Genomic DNA, 15,351 nt, shown 5'->3' with positions numbered 1-15,351 from the left:
GGCGAGTCTCTATTTTCTGATCCTGTACTAGTATGCAAAGTTAGTAAAGGAGCAGTATTTTTGAAGGGCAAATGTTGGTGGAACAAGAGACAGGTATTAAGTTGAGGAAGGATCAGGCAGAATTGATTAGAGATGAGAAAGTTAGAAGAGGTTCTCATGGTTTGGAGTGGACTTATTGGTTGCAAGATATGAGTGTTCCTGGGAGTGTGAATGCAAGTCCGTCTGTTGGGGAGCCTGTGAGAAGAGTGTTGAACAGTAATTAAAAAAATTCTGTACGGGAATGTCGCAGTAAAAGGCTTCCTTCCAGGTTTAAGGATTTTATTACATAATGATTGTTAATATATATTCTTTTATGTTAAGGGGGAGGTGATGTAATGGGCTTGTATGTATTGTCTAATCTGGAATGTCATTTATTTTAATGTTCTATATGCCGCATGCTTGGAGTGTGCGTCCTCGGAAATTTGGATCAACGGTTTAATGCTGATCGGGATCCTGAGGGTAACGCCCCTCCTTGCCGTGGCTGAAGTTGGATTCAATAAATGGATCTTTTATTAATACAAAGACTCCTCATTTGTGGTGAATTATAACTTACCACAGGAGCGTAACAATGCCAATGAGAGCATAAAGAGAGATGACAAGGACATTGAATGGTTGATGGACAGTTCATAGATGGAGAGGGATTAAGAGGACATCTCTTGTTGTTGCTGGTTCTGGATATAGGATTTGAGTTCAGAGGGATCATCAATTACAAAGGTCTTCCCCATGATGATAATTCTGAACCTTGCTAGGCTGATGAAGGAGAAGTTGATGTTCAACGTTGTAAGTGACTTTCGCAGAGCTAAAAAGACTGTCTCGTCTCCTTGGCATAGTATTGAGCTATTTCAATCTTGTTGTCGTTCCATTTTTGTGTTTTTGCTTTTCTCATGTGTGATAATATAGATTCTGATGGCTGGAATCAATGGCCTGAAGTTGAGCAGTCACAGATTTTTGCACCCAGGAACGGTCTGGTGGGCACTCTGTGTGCCCTTTCGATTTTAAATGGTGTGTTGGATGAGATGCCAAGGGTTTGCAGAATTCATTGCTTTACAAAAGAGACATGTTGCTTGGTATGTGATACTGTTTAGTCTTGTGTTGCTGCTGTCCTTAATTATCCTCAATAGTGACTGTTTAGTTTCATTAGCCTCAGTTAGCCCCAATAATATTTAATTTAAGAGATCAGCAATGTGTGTAAGGAAGCTAATCACTTGATGAGGACACTTGGAAACATCAAACCATTCCTCCCTCTATTCGACTTCAAGCAGGTGGTCCACACGCTTCTCTTGCCGAGGCTTTACTACGGCAGCGCTTCTGTCTGTGGCCTTCCCAAATACCCTCTGGCTCCACTAAAGGGCACCACTGAACACTGCAGCTAGATTGGTGTCTGGTACCAAACTAAATGAGCACATATCTCCAGTCCTAAAATCTCTTAAATGGTTTCCCTATGAAGCTAGAATTCAGTTTGATTGCCATTCTGGTGCACAAGCTCTGCATCTTGATACTCCCAGATACCTAGCGCAAAAGCTTGAATTTTCATGTGGTAGTAGAGCCTCAAGAAGCGCTAACACTTTCCTCCTGAAACCACTCATCCTTAGCAAAAAGAGAACCTGTCACTGATATTTGATATTTGAGCGGGTATTTCTAAAGCGCAGCGTTCGCTCCGGAGGGAGCATCATGGCGCTGATTCTCCTCCGGCACAGCCCCAAAGATATGGAACTCTCTTCCACCAGAAATTCGCAGAATCTCCTCAACAACCGCTTTCAAACTGGAAGCCAAAAGAGTCCGAATTAATATATTTTTACCATAATTGGGCTAGGTATCTCCTGCTCGAAGCTAGTGGTCCTACGTTCACTGTACAAACATTTGATGCTGTTCTTCCTTACCGCATAATGTGCCTTCCTGCATAGCCTGCTATATACCTGTTTATTGTATTACTCATCCTGTCTTATCTGCCTTGTAACCTTGTAATTATTCCTTTTTTTATTGTTTTTATTTTTTATTCTTACTTGATGTCGTCATTACTCTTATGTCCTTCCTTCCATCATTTTTATAAAGCGCTCTGATATCCTTCGGGATCTTGTTTGCGCTATATAAAACTTTATAAATAAATAAAATAACAAACACTCTAATTGCCCTTCATTTTACAAAGATGCAAAGGTTTGATTTGTGTATAGCTATGGCGCTATGCACAGGGCCTATGGAGGGCAATGTAATGTGTTTTGTGCATGTGGAGGGAGGAACTGTGTCCCTTTGCCCCAACGCGCTCTTCTGTGGGGCGATTGTGCGGGAGGTTCGATGATCTCAGTACTGGGGCAGATGCGGCCTCAAAGTGTTCTGCTCTTCACACCCTTTGCGAGGGTTAACTGGTCTACGGCCTCTGGCGCTTAAAGATTCAGGTAAGCGCTGAGTTTTAGAGGGGCAAAGGCAGGCAGATGGCGATTGAGTGACGGACAGAGTGGCAATAGTTTAAAGTGATCATGGCAGATTACGCTGGGATGCCGAGGCTTCCAGGGCTGACCCTGAGTCAGACCTCGCAGTGTACCACTCTTTTCACCCTTTGATGGGTTAACAAGTTTACGGTCGCTGGCGCTTGAAGAATGAGGTGAGCACAGAGGTGTCGAGGAGCAGCAAGAGAGCAGTACGGCGGAAACACATGGTGCCCTGGTGTGTTTCACACTTTGTGCCTGCTGGCGGTTGGCTGGCCTATGGGGAGGCACAGAGGGAGAAACGGCAGGCAGGTGGGCGCAAGCAAGGGACTCTAGTCCCGGCGGGTGTTGAGGCCGCAGTGTGTTTGTATTTATATAGCGCCTTCTACCCAGAGGTCTCGTAGCGCTGTATTCATACCGCTGTGGAACCCTTCCTTGCTTTCCTGTGAGATGTCCACTCCTGGGCACCCCCAAGGTGAAGCCAGGCATCCAAGCACTGCTGGGGCCGTTGTGGAGATTAAGCAAGCTATTGCCCAGAGTCACAGAGTGGGACCCATGATTAGACTAGGCACCAAGGCGAGAATGATCAGGTCCGGGGAGATTGAGTCCAAGAGCCGAGGTGGGAATTGAACACTGGTCCCGGGCCAGACCTCTGCATCAGGGTCTGCCGCTCTAACCATTGAGCCACGCTTCTCCGCTGTCAGCTTTTATGGGCTGGTATATGCTGGTATATGTGGTTACAGTCAATTTGACCCATCACTAAACTGATTGTGTTGTCCGCATTAAAACAGCAAGACACACCGCTGCGAGACGCGCTCATTGGTGGGGGAGGGGGAAGGACAGCTGAAGCGCAAGCAAAACGGAGAGGCGGAGCGAGGAGCGCTCGCTTGGGAGAGCAGTCTGCGAGAGCAAGAGGAAAGCCAGATGGCAGATGTGCGCATAAGCGCGTGCGTAACCGCAAGCTTTAGGTCACAAGCAAAAGCATGTGTTCAGATTTCTAAAGCCCACTCACTAAAAATGAGCACATATATAGTTTTGTATTGGCAGTTGTAAAAATTGAATTCACAAATGTTTGCTAGAACACCTTAACCTCTTGGATGCTAATGACCAGGGTAACTCGTCATGCCCCTCCCATTCATTTCAATGGAAATCTCATTATAAAGCCTAAGTGCCCTTAGCAGCCAAGTGTTTAAATTTATATTTGTTGCAGGTTTCCAGGTCTACTGGAACATGTGCGAATTCCAAGGCCGTTCCCCCAGGTGCACATTTTTGTAACTTTCTTTAAGGCTTGGGCCCCTAATTAATTTTTTTCAAATGTTGCCCATAATTATATGCTTCTAATTCATTTTATTCAAACATTGCAATGCTTCAAACATGTTTTATTAAATGATAACTTGAAGAAATTGTCTCTGACCGTCCCTTTTAGTTTTTCAATTTGTAAAGATTTTTTGGGGTAGATTTGATTTTGAATGCAAACAATCTGCTGCCTTGCTTCCATTCTAATGCTTGTATTTGCATACGATCAGAGAGCTTTCTGGGAGCGTTCTACACCGCCAAATAGTAATAGTTTTATTTTGCAACCGTGTAAGTGTTTTGGATTGGAACCACTGTCAGTAAAGCAAGGCGAGCTTCGAGCTCGCTGTATTTCTAAGAGAGCTCATACTAACAGTAAAGATTTTGCAAAAAATTAATCATGAATACAAGTTTGAGCACCTTTTTTTTATTGGGATACAGATCCTGTCTGGGCAGCAGCACACTGTTCCCTTTCGAGCACTGTAAACTGCAGCCTAAGAGCTAGTGCTGTCCGATCAATCTCAAACAATGTGTCCTGGGCTTCGGGCAATAGGAATTTCCCACATATGACCACATGTTTTTCCTTTATTTTTTAGGAGGTTATGCTGCCTGCCTCTAGGATACCAACTCCTCCTCCATGCTTAGCAGCTGTGATGATGAAGACCAGATGAATAGGTAACCATTTATAACTTCTGTAAGTTTCCACTGTACGTACTCTGTGTAGCTTATTTTTAGCCCGCCATAATTTTATTTTATTTTTACTACAAGTATAAGCTCCGTCTCTAGATTTGTGTTGGTTTGGAAGACTATTTTTGCTTTAGTAGCTGAGATGGAGAAACACGTTTGTGAAGAATGAACATATTCGCTCAGCATGGTTCCAAATATTGTTTTGACATGCACTGGACTACTTTCAGGGTTTTGTGCAGTGCCTCGAAAGATAATAGCCCTATATACATAAAAGAACATGCATATTATTTGAATAGCGTGCTTTTCCTCCATACAGTGTCTGAAGCTAGGAGACTGTCCAATGAGGTTCATCATTTTGCTGTAGTCTCAAGAATGACTCATGAACTTTTACTCGCTGCTCAGTATTTTACCATCACTGGATATTGCTTCTTGGCTCTTGTAATGTTTTCAAATACCTTATGTTCGAGGCATGTGGGCTGCTGAATTCATATCTGTGCATAGATCGCCGCCTAGTGTTGGGTCCGGATGATTACACTTTGGTGTCTTGGAAGAGTCTTCGAAGTATCACAAGATAGGTGACTCCTCCCCTGGACTACAGTGCGCATGGGCATCTTCTCCATCCTCAGATTGTTTTTTTCCACCATTGGGTTCGGATGCTAACTCCTATACTCAACTTTGGAATCGAAAACAAACTTTTTTAAAGGCCAAAAGGCCTTCGATTTCGACGGTATTGTTCTCGTTCGGTACCTCTCTACTCGATCCAGCTTTCCATCTCGACTCGGTCGTCAACGCGGGCCTTTGGGCCTTTTCGACGCCACGTGAGCCTTCCGTCGATGGAAAGAAGCCCGTTTAAAAAGTGCCCATAATGCCACTCCAAGTTCCCACATACTGACAAACACTCAGTATGCAGCAAGTGCCTTTCCCCAGACCATAGGGAAGAAACCTGCCCAGCCTGCGCCCAATTTCGGTCGAAGAAAACGATACAGATCCGACGGGCCGCTAGGCAAGAGATGCAGCGACAGGCACCGGAACCGGACAACATCTTCGATGATGACCAGGAACTACCGGAAGCTCCAGACTCAGACCTAGAGATCGTCACCGTTGAGGAATCCGATGACGAGATCCCACCGGGGCAAATCGTGAGTACCCTGCCCCCAACATCAATTACCCCGTTACCAAAGGCTCCGATCGAGGCATCGCCAAAAGGCCTTAGCCAAGATCAGAAAAAAGTTTCGCCAGCACCGCCATCCCGCTCGGCACCGAAACAGAAACCTTCAGAGACCCCAGGGCCCAGTACCATTGTCCCGAAGAAGGTTCCAGAGCCAAAAAAGGTCGTCGACCCGAAGGGCGTCGAACCGAAAAAGGCCGTACAGCCAAAAAGCGTCGAGCCAAAGAAGACTGTCGACCACAAAAAGGCCGCTCAGCCAAAAACTGTCGACCCCAAAAAGGTAGTCGAACCGAACAAGGTCACCCAGCAGAAGAGCGCCGAACTAAACAAGGTCGCCGACCCGAACAAGCCTACTGTTCCAAAATCCGTCGACCACAGAGCAACTACACAAGGAAATACCTCGCAAACATCTTCATGATACAAAAGTAACACACAAGGTTCCTTCAACAAAAACACAAACAGAGGAGGTTATAGGGGCAACAATAATAAGGGAAGAGGACGTGGAGGCAATAACACCAGAGCCTCCACTGTCATAAAACAGTGACTTCATCACGCTACCTCCAGACCACCTAACACCGGTCGGAGGCAGACTCCAACAGTTCCTACCTGTCTGGCACGCAATTACCACGGACAGGTGGGTGAGAGAAATTATCCAATTTGGTTATTGCCTAGAACTTTATACAAACAAAACAGGTGTGTGGAGGGTCGGGGGGAATATTTATTGACCTTCCTGTTCGCTTCCCTATGCCAAGATACAAAACACATAAAAGAACAGGCAAGGTCTGACAGTGGTGTGTGACCGCACTGGAGACCGTGAGGTACTAGTGGTGAGTGCATGAGAAGAAGGGTTGCAACAGTAGAAACTCTTTGTCATCAACAGGACCAGAAAAATTCCCATCAGACCACCCATGTGGTGGAATTGCGTCACATAGGAATCAAATGATCATCCCGAACCGAATCTGACCATGTAGTGTCGATCAGGAGGGGACGTCAAAGAAATGTGGTCCTGTTGTGACCCCAAGAAGTATTGTGAATAGACAGTGTGCAGTGCTCAAGGAAAGTGTAAAATAAAATTGACTACCAGGACACCGAAGAACATTGCAAAGGGGGTCCGAGTGTCAAAGATTAAAAACACGCCAAGTAGTACGACTACTCAGAGGCGCTGTGCAGTGTGGTCGACATGTTTCAGCTGTTAGAGCACATAGCTCAGCTTTCTCCAGGACCTTTAAAACAGAAAAACAGCTACTGCAACTACATATGGAATGCATAAGTGAAAAATGTACTCATCCAGAGTCACATATAAACCATGAACTAGTATACTTAAGAGTCCACTGGAGGGAAGGAGAAGTGTCTTCTTCCCAGCTTTGTGTGGGTGATGGCCTCACCTCAACCCGGCAACCGCTCGGGAGTATGAGGCCCCGCTCGGGAGTATGAGGCCCCGCTCTCTCCGTCGGTGCTCTCGCTGCAGACCCTCTGCTTCCAGCCCCATCTTCCTCGAAACCAGCGTCGCAGTGTCCTCGGTCCGGGCGGCCTGTGTTTTCGCAAAAAGTTCCTTCACTGTCTTGCCTCGGGGGCCTCTGGTAGTGGACATCCCCCGTGGTGATTATCAACGCTGACCGACGACAAACCAATCCGTTCCCCAGGACAGCCGGGCACGGACAGGCTCTGTGCCCTAGGCCAGGGACCCCCACCTTCTGTCTGCGCGGTGCGGATCAGGTCTTCAGCGGCACTGTTAGCTCTACCCCACTTAAGCTGGCACAGCCTCTTCCCGTCCACCTATGCCACCAAGCCGACACTGTCCTCTAGTGAGGGACCCCCTCCTCTCCCCGTGCTGCAGGCAACCCTTCGTTCACCTCCACTGAGTTCCGCAGACGACCTCCCCGCGGCCGTGGTGCCCGCCGTCCCAGCCCCGGCCTATAGTCCAATGTTGTCCTCACCTCATCACAGCCTCCGGGCCCGGCCCTAGAACCCCTGTTCCTCGTTTCCGCCGGCCGTCCGGCTCCCTCTCTGCCGGAGCGCGGATCGCAGGCTCCGTTCATTAGGCCGGTGCTGCAGCGTGGAGTTTCACAGGCGCCCTCAAAATGGTGTTGCGGTCTTCACCGGGCCGGTCGGGTTGCAGTCCCCGGTCTCCTCCACCAGCTCGCCGTTCTCCCCACGCCCCAGGAAGCTCTTGCACACCAGAGAGGCTCTCCTTCCTCAGACACCCAGCCACCAGGCCCGTAGATCGCAGCTCCACCGGATGGCTTCAGGGGCCCTCCACGCCGCAGCCGGTCACTTTTGGACCACCATAGCTCCGCCGCCCAGCTCCTCAGCTCATCAGGCCTCCCATCGCTGCCCTCTCCTCCTTTGCAGAACTCCGGCCGTCCGCGGCTGCAGGACCGCCCGCTGACTTTTCTGGACTGCTGGGGCCTCCACTCAGCGCCCGTTGCACCATGCCTCGCTGTGTCTCGCCCTCGACTCCGTAGGGGGTGGGTTCGTCGGTGTTCGCACGCTAAGCTTCGCACGGCCGCTGCGACAGGACCAGCGGCCGCTCATCTCCGGGCCTCGGGAGTCCACCGTTCAGCGTCCTCCCTCGTGAACAGCTCCGGGCCTCGATCTCGCCCCCGTGGGGGAAGGGCGCTCCGCCACTCGTGAGCAAAGCCCGGCCTGTCCCTTTCGGTGCCAATCTCCTGGTCGGTCCTTCCTCCTCGATCCTCTTTTCTCACAGTCCGGACAGGCCCCAGACCCGTTTCAGTGGGTCCAGGAACGCCAGAACCAGTGCTAAAGAACGGCCGTCGGCGGGAGCAGTGAGACTACATGTCTGCTCACGCCGCCATCTTGGACACGCCCCCCAGAAGGCGTTATTTTAGGGGCAGCCTAAACTTTTGTGTCAGGATTTTGCAGTATTACGGGTCTAAGCCCAGGGACACGAAACCTGGTATAATTATTAATATATCGTGGTAATCCGGCCTGGGTACTGTCCCCAACAGGCAGTAGAAGCCTGGACAATACAGACTGAAACTGGCTGTTCAACCAAAACAATACAGACTCTGCTGCCGGTATTTTAATGTGTCTCAGTCTGAGGCTGCAGAGCTTATAACTCGATTGGCCATTAACCCCTTCGCTGCGGGGGTAATTCCCCCGCTGTGCTGGGGGGGGGGCGCGCACGGCGCTCCCATGCTCATGACGAGCTGAGCTTGTCATGAGCTACAGTGCTCCTGTGCTCATGACGAGCTCAGCTCGTCACAGGTGCATTGGCTCCCGTGGAACGCTCAGCACAGCAGGGGAATTCTCCCCTCACCTGAGCGTTCCACGGCCCATGACGAGCGTCCTGAGCACTGGACCACCGTGCCTCATGACGAGCTCAGCTCGTCATGAGCATGGAAAAGACTGATGCTACACGATCGGTACACACCACACAGGCTTCTCCCTCACGCCGGATAACTCGGGAGACTGCGGCGGCCGCGCAATCCCCTCAGGAATTGAAACATGCGTGCCGAGTCTCGCGCTGCCTCCTGCACCACCTGGCGGCGGGAGGTCAGCGCCGAGCTGCACCAGGTAAAAGGCTGCATAGGAGAGGAAAACGCTCCTGCGTTCACAATAACCGACAAGGGAGAAAACGCTATTACAAAGGGAAAGAGAACTCAACAATGTTAACAGCAAGAAAAATACCATCAAAGGAAACACGGTACAGCTGCAAAATCAGACGTGCATATCAAATATCAAAGGCACCATAAACAATAGCTCAAGAAATAAGCAGAGTCAAGAAAGGCACTTATCTCGGCTGCGCAGCAGCGAAGAAAGAGGCTGAAGGACAGTGAGGACGGACTATGTTGAGCTGGATTGTCACTGATTGGAGGCGACAAGACTGTTTCCCGATTGGACATTTTCTCTATATTACAGTTTTCCCAAAGGTTCATGGGAAAAGTAGTTTGTTTCTTGTTAATATTGGCTGCTGTTGAATAAAGTAAAGAGAAGGCATAATCCTTGCCTCCAGTCCTGACATAGAATTTAGGGAGGCATTCTCTAACACAGAGGCCACCTCTGCCCTGTGTGATGCACCTGTACCCAAGCCTAATGCAGCCTTTCATTTGTTACAGGAGGCAGACTATATTACAGAGATCCAGTGTTTTAATTTCTTTTTGGATCCAGTGGGTATTTGTGAACTCGGCGAGAGAAGTGAGTCCCATCTCTGATCTAAAATTGAAGTGTCAAGCAGCACGCTGTTGAGAATGCAGAAGTTTCGAATGTATTAAAAACAATTGTTAGGAATCCTATTTCTGGGCACTGATAAATTATTCCACAAAGATAATCTATCTACTATGTACCAGGCACGCTGAATTATGGGAAAGAAGCATTCGGAATCCCAGCAGTTTTACATAATAGTGATTCTATACTAACATCTGCTTTCAGGGTTTTTCCTGCCTCCTACAGCCTATACAGATTATGTTGCATCTTGGGGCGTTAATTCACACTGTTGTAATATAGGACAGAATCCTTGCTGCCCCAACCCCCCACCAACAACATCCTGCTGCTCGTTTTTCATCTCACTTTTTCACTCGTCAAATATGGAAGCTAAACAGCTGCACAGCAATCATACATTTATTGTGATTTAATCTTTATCCCTTTAAATCCCCACCGTACGCCACCTCTCTTTAGCTACCAGAAGCTTATCTTTCAAGTTCAACAATTTAAAACACTTGAAAATCCAACAAATATTGCCAAAAGTTGTGACAATTTTCTACGCTCTTCGTGTAGTAATCATATTGCAGTGTGGGCCCTGATTGGGTCCCTGTACCCGGACCTGCCCTGATGCTTGTTACATACCTTACAGTTTATTCAAATCACTGTGGCTGGACGTATTATTGACCCCACATCGCTCACATGCCAGCCCGATGCTTCAACACTGAACTGGGTCCCTATTAAGCACCGGGTTCGGTTTTAAAGCCCTTTGTATTATTCATAAGGTTTTAATAAATGCGTCCCTGGCTTTTATCAGCAGTCGTTTTCAAAGATCTAATCTGGCAGGACCTTATGGTCCTCTGCAAGCAGTCCTCTGCAAGCAGTCCTCTAGGAAGGGGAGCCGGAGTTTCACTGTTTCCGCATCCAGACTCTGGAACACCTTACCTTTTCATCTGAGTTTACAAATATGTACCCATTTGTCTGTCATCCTACAACTTCCCTTTTTCGACGAGTATTTTCTTCCTGCATTTTTGTATATTTGACATTAGAGTGGCACATTACATATGCTTTACAAATATTGTCTACTTTGTTTTTGGGATGATCCTCAAAAGGACTGTCCATAAAAAGCCTAAGTTCACGTGCAACCTTTTCCTATTTTTCATCTTTTTTGCTGAATTAATATTAAAAATAAATAAATTACAAAAAAAGAACATTTTTTAAAATTATTTCAAGCGATTTAATGGAATTATGATCTGGATTGGCGAAGCCATGCAGGATCTCGGCAGCAGTAATCACTTTGGCCCATATGTACGAAGCCATTTAGCATTTCTTAACAGGCTTTTGTGAAATGCTAAATAGGCTTTCCATATGGAAAAAAGAAGAAACACGGTCGCAAATTGGGATTTCTACCCTGTAGAAATAGCATTTTGCAATTACCAAAATAGGAAATCACAAATAGGGAGTTCCTGTGAGTGATTTCCTAAGCACATGTACAAAAGCAATGAGCATTTAGGAAATGCTATTACCACTGAATCCAATTCGATTGTAACCATGTGAAAAAGACACCCAAAATGCTCTTTTTCCAGTGCCATGTGAACGCACTCGCCCCGGGGGCATTAGAGCCCCTTACACGTGCACCACATTCTTGTTTTTTTATTTTTTTTATTTTATGTAAGGGGGACCCTAGGCTCATAAGTATGATTGTTTATGGATTTCCTAACACATTGACAATGTTATGTTGGGTGCCTTTCTTTCGACCCCAAAATGGACTGTGTTGGATATAATATTCATAGAAATCAGAACTACAGAAAAGTATTTCCTTTCAGCCTAAAGAAAGCGGATTCTTATGTGTGTATGTCTTGAAACTGATTGGCAAAGTGACTGCAACCCTTGTGGTGGCGCACACGGGTGATGAGCGCAGAGTGAGAGGCCTTGACATACTCTGAGAAGCTACAGTGGAGAATTTGAACTCTTGCATGCAGCTATCTTCTTGGACATCCTGAAAGGTGCCATGTTATGGTGCAGAAAGCAATCATATGGGTGCTGTAGCGAGCAGCGGAAGGAAAGTGCAGGAGAATTATCCTAAGGCTAGTTGTCCGATATTGCAGTACTACTTGTCTACTTGCGATTATTAACCCGAGTTCTGAAGATTGTAACCCTCTGAAAGTAGCTGCTCTGACCTGATGAGTATATCTATCATAACGGGGAGCGACCCAGTTGAGGTAATAATGGGCGGGATCAATATACCAATAATAAGAAATGTCATTACTGTGTTTTGTCTGTTTGTCCCACACTGTACAATGTATATACTGTGTGGTCTGATGTAAAGATACACAGTAAAAAGACTTGTTTGCAAAACTCTTATTATTTATGATCATCTGCTTCTGTACGTGTGCCAGTATGTACTATGGAAGATGCAACTATATTAATTATTTCATCATCAGAGTTATAAGAAAGTGAGGAGTAGTAGGGAGAAACAAGTGAACAAGGAGCCATTATTGTCAAAAGAGACCTGGAATTGCGACGTTGGTTTCTGATGCTGAATAGTGACAAATTATGGGTTAACGGCTTCCCCTTGGTTTGAATATTACTAACCAGATGACTACTGTTAGAGGAGCTGTATGGGCTCAAAGGACTAACTTGGGTGCAGATGTTGTGTAAAGTCTAGGATGTCCTGCTCAGGGATTCATCCGACTACTAGAAATGTTTTAAGTAAACAGTGTGTGAAATCTTTTTGAGGCTTCTAAATTCAGCATACAGCTCTTAATTATGAGATGGTCCGGGGCTGTAGCTTGCAACACAGGAGATGGAAGACCATCAGTCTCTTCAGGGAGGACCCAAGCCTTGAAGTAAGGCATTTTTTAAATTAATATCATTTAGATTATCTGCCGGATGTTCAGTAATGCTTCCTTTCGGAGCATTTGCAAACTCCAGTCACCAAGGTGTCCAACACTGTCTTGTACAGAGTGTGAACGTCTTGGATTCATTGCAAATCTTACACCACCAAGTCTATTGAGCCTAGGTAGTGAAACTCTTATCTTATCTCATTCAGTCCGTAGTAACTTTGCCATGGTGCCATATTTAAAACAAGCATTTGCAATGCAAAAGGTCTCGCAGTTGTGAGAGTTTGAGCTACTGGCATTGTAAATGGCAATGCCTTTTATTTACATATTGGTTTTGAAAACATAAATTAAAGGCATTGTCATTTACAATGCCAATAGTTTAAACTCTCGCAAATGCGAGACCTATTGCATTGCAAATGCTTGTCTTCATCATACTTTGACCCAGAATATGAGAGAGCAAAAAAGAAAGCAGTAAAAGAAGGTGACGGAAAAAGTACAGTGAGTTTAAAAGCCAAGGAGTGTCTGTTGATGGGTTAACGATGCATGAGAAGCAATCAAGATCACACAACCTTGGTATAGGGCCCACAACCTTCAGCACCTTCTGAGTAAAAATTATGCGGTCCTAATTATATTCATATGTTTCTTATTTTGACACATTCTGTATTTTTCATGTCCAGTTTTATGCACATTGCCTTTGATATAGAACTGTGCCGGAGGGTGGTGTCCCTATGACTTTGGTAAAGTTTTTTTCTTGGTTGCATGTGCATGAAATAAGGTTTCCTAGATTTACTAAAGGAAACGGTAGGAGTAGAAACATCCTAGATGGTAGAGTACTGGGTAGCACTGAGAAGGAAGGAAAGTCAAGGAGCAGGGACGCACAAAACAGGACTAAGAGTCTGGAGAAAGCGGTGAGAGGATTGGGACAGACAGACAGGCAGCAGACATACACAAACCGGGGCTCAGAGCCCAGAGAAAGCAGTTAGGAGGGACAGGCAGGCACCCAGTCTAAGAGCCCGGGAAAAGCAGTGAGAAGGGGGGACAGGCAGGCATCAGGCATGCATAAAGCGGGGTTGCGAGTGCATGAAAAGCAATAAGGATGGACAGGCAAGTACGTACAAACAGGGCTGAGAGCCCGGAGAAAGTGGCGAGAAGGAGGGGCTGGCAGGAAGCAGGCATGCACACAACTGGGCTGAGAGCCCAGAAGAGCGGCCGTGATCGGAGACACCTTGCTCGGTGTGTGCCCAGGGAGCGGGCAGGGGTTTGGGGAGTGGGCGGGCAGGTGCATACAAAGGTGTTGAGGGAGTAGCATTGCCCACGGATTGCTCAGAGTGGGTGGGCAGCGGCTTGAAATGAGGCTTAAATTAAATCAGACGATTTTATAGGAAAGTCATATTTAAATATCATGTGCAGGCCATTTCAGTATTTTAAACAGGAAAATGGCCCATATTTTTGTTTCTGTGAAAGGTGCAACCACCATCGTGATTGGAATCTATTTTACACGTATTACACTGGCAGTACAGCATCACTTAATTAATCTTATCTTGTTTTGCCCCTAGCCGAAGCCTCCGACGCTCATCCCTATGGGATGACCTATCTTAAGTGCACTTTCTACAGTCTATCTGCTTCTATCAGCCACTGCACTCGGCTGGTGTCCCGATTGGCCCGAGCTGCCGTGAGTCAGGAAACGGGTCTCGTGCAGCGAGGTTGCTCTTCCGGTGGGAGGGAGAAGCCGCTGATGGAGTGCTAGAGGCGGGTGGAGGTGCTGCGAGAGGGCTGGGGATGAGCAGGCTGTCCAGGGACCGGGAGGTGCGCCGCTCTGTGGGGTTCGCAGGTTGGACCTTAACCTCTGCCTGGCTGTGGAAGGAGAGTATTGTGAGAGGTGCCAGAGCGAGGACGAGAAGGGCACGGTAAGCGGTAACGGGGACAGCTGCAGGCGTGGAGCACCGGGAGATTCCACTCCTAAATAGGGGGGGAGGGAAGCGGGCGAGTGTGATCTATACCACTGAGGAGGGGTGCTTAGAGGGAAGAGCAGTGGAAGGGTTGAGGGTCTGGAACTGGACTGCTATGGTGCTAGGGAGAGAGGAATACCAGTGTTTAGTGGCGATTATTTTTAAGCAGCAATCGTGGGAATTCCTCGAATACAGGAAGGTGGGTGCTGCAGCTGTAACACCTGCGACTACTTGTTACAACTTCTGTGGGCTGGATGTGAAGGAGACATGATGGCTGGTGGAAGGAGAAACCTACCGGATCACACGCAGGGCCCCGGATGAATACAACAAGACGGAGTGTGCCGCGCTTGGAGTGCGCGTGCGCATTAGAAAAAGAAAGTGAAAATAACATGAAGCTTGCGATGACAGAAGGGAGATGTGCACATGCACGTGTTCACTGGCGCGTCCACAGACCCCAATCTCCAGCCCTGCGAGTGTCCCGGTCTGTACCACTTGAGAGGCAAGTAGCTAACAATAGATCTCGCTGGTGACCACGCTTTCGCGCTGCGTCACCAGGCGAGACCCAAAAAGGATCTAATATGTTTGGGCCATTCTTAACCTTTGCCCTAATTGTTGCTGAGCGGATTATGATACTTACATTCATTCTAATGTACATTGCAGACAAAAAATCGATAATGTGTGATTAATAACCATTAGCAAAAATATCAAAAAATTGTATGCAGACTGACTTTTTTGGGTTGCAGGGAGGAATATAACTCAGGTGAGAGCCACTTGTCAGTTATCCTTTT

The 15,351-nt window shown here is 47.1% G+C and overlaps 1 protein-coding gene across 3 annotated transcripts in view; it reads left to right on the top strand.

The window, feature by feature from the left end:
* The window catches only part of KCNAB2 (potassium voltage-gated channel subfamily A regulatory beta subunit 2), a 1,185,210-nt gene that overhangs the window by 181,017 nt on the left and 988,842 nt on the right, over positions 1-15,351 (top strand). The window contains exon 2 of one of the 3 annotated variants that reach the window (XM_086921729.1): positions 4,352-4,449. The gene's annotated coding sequence lies outside the window, so the exon portion shown is untranslated. Of the gene's footprint in view, positions 1-4,351; positions 4,450-15,351 lie in introns of those variants that run through there. The other 2 variants (XM_086921727.1, XM_086921726.1) reach the window with 2 other exon arrangements.

Source organism: Lissotriton vulgaris, chromosome 5 (assembly GCF_964263255.1).
Source record: "Lissotriton vulgaris chromosome 5, aLisVul1.2, whole genome shotgun sequence".
NCBI classification, from domain to species: domain Eukaryota; kingdom Metazoa; phylum Chordata; class Amphibia; order Caudata; family Salamandridae; genus Lissotriton; species Lissotriton vulgaris.
Note: the sequence above shows the minus strand (reverse complement) of the source record. Positions and strands in the feature narration are given on the sequence as shown.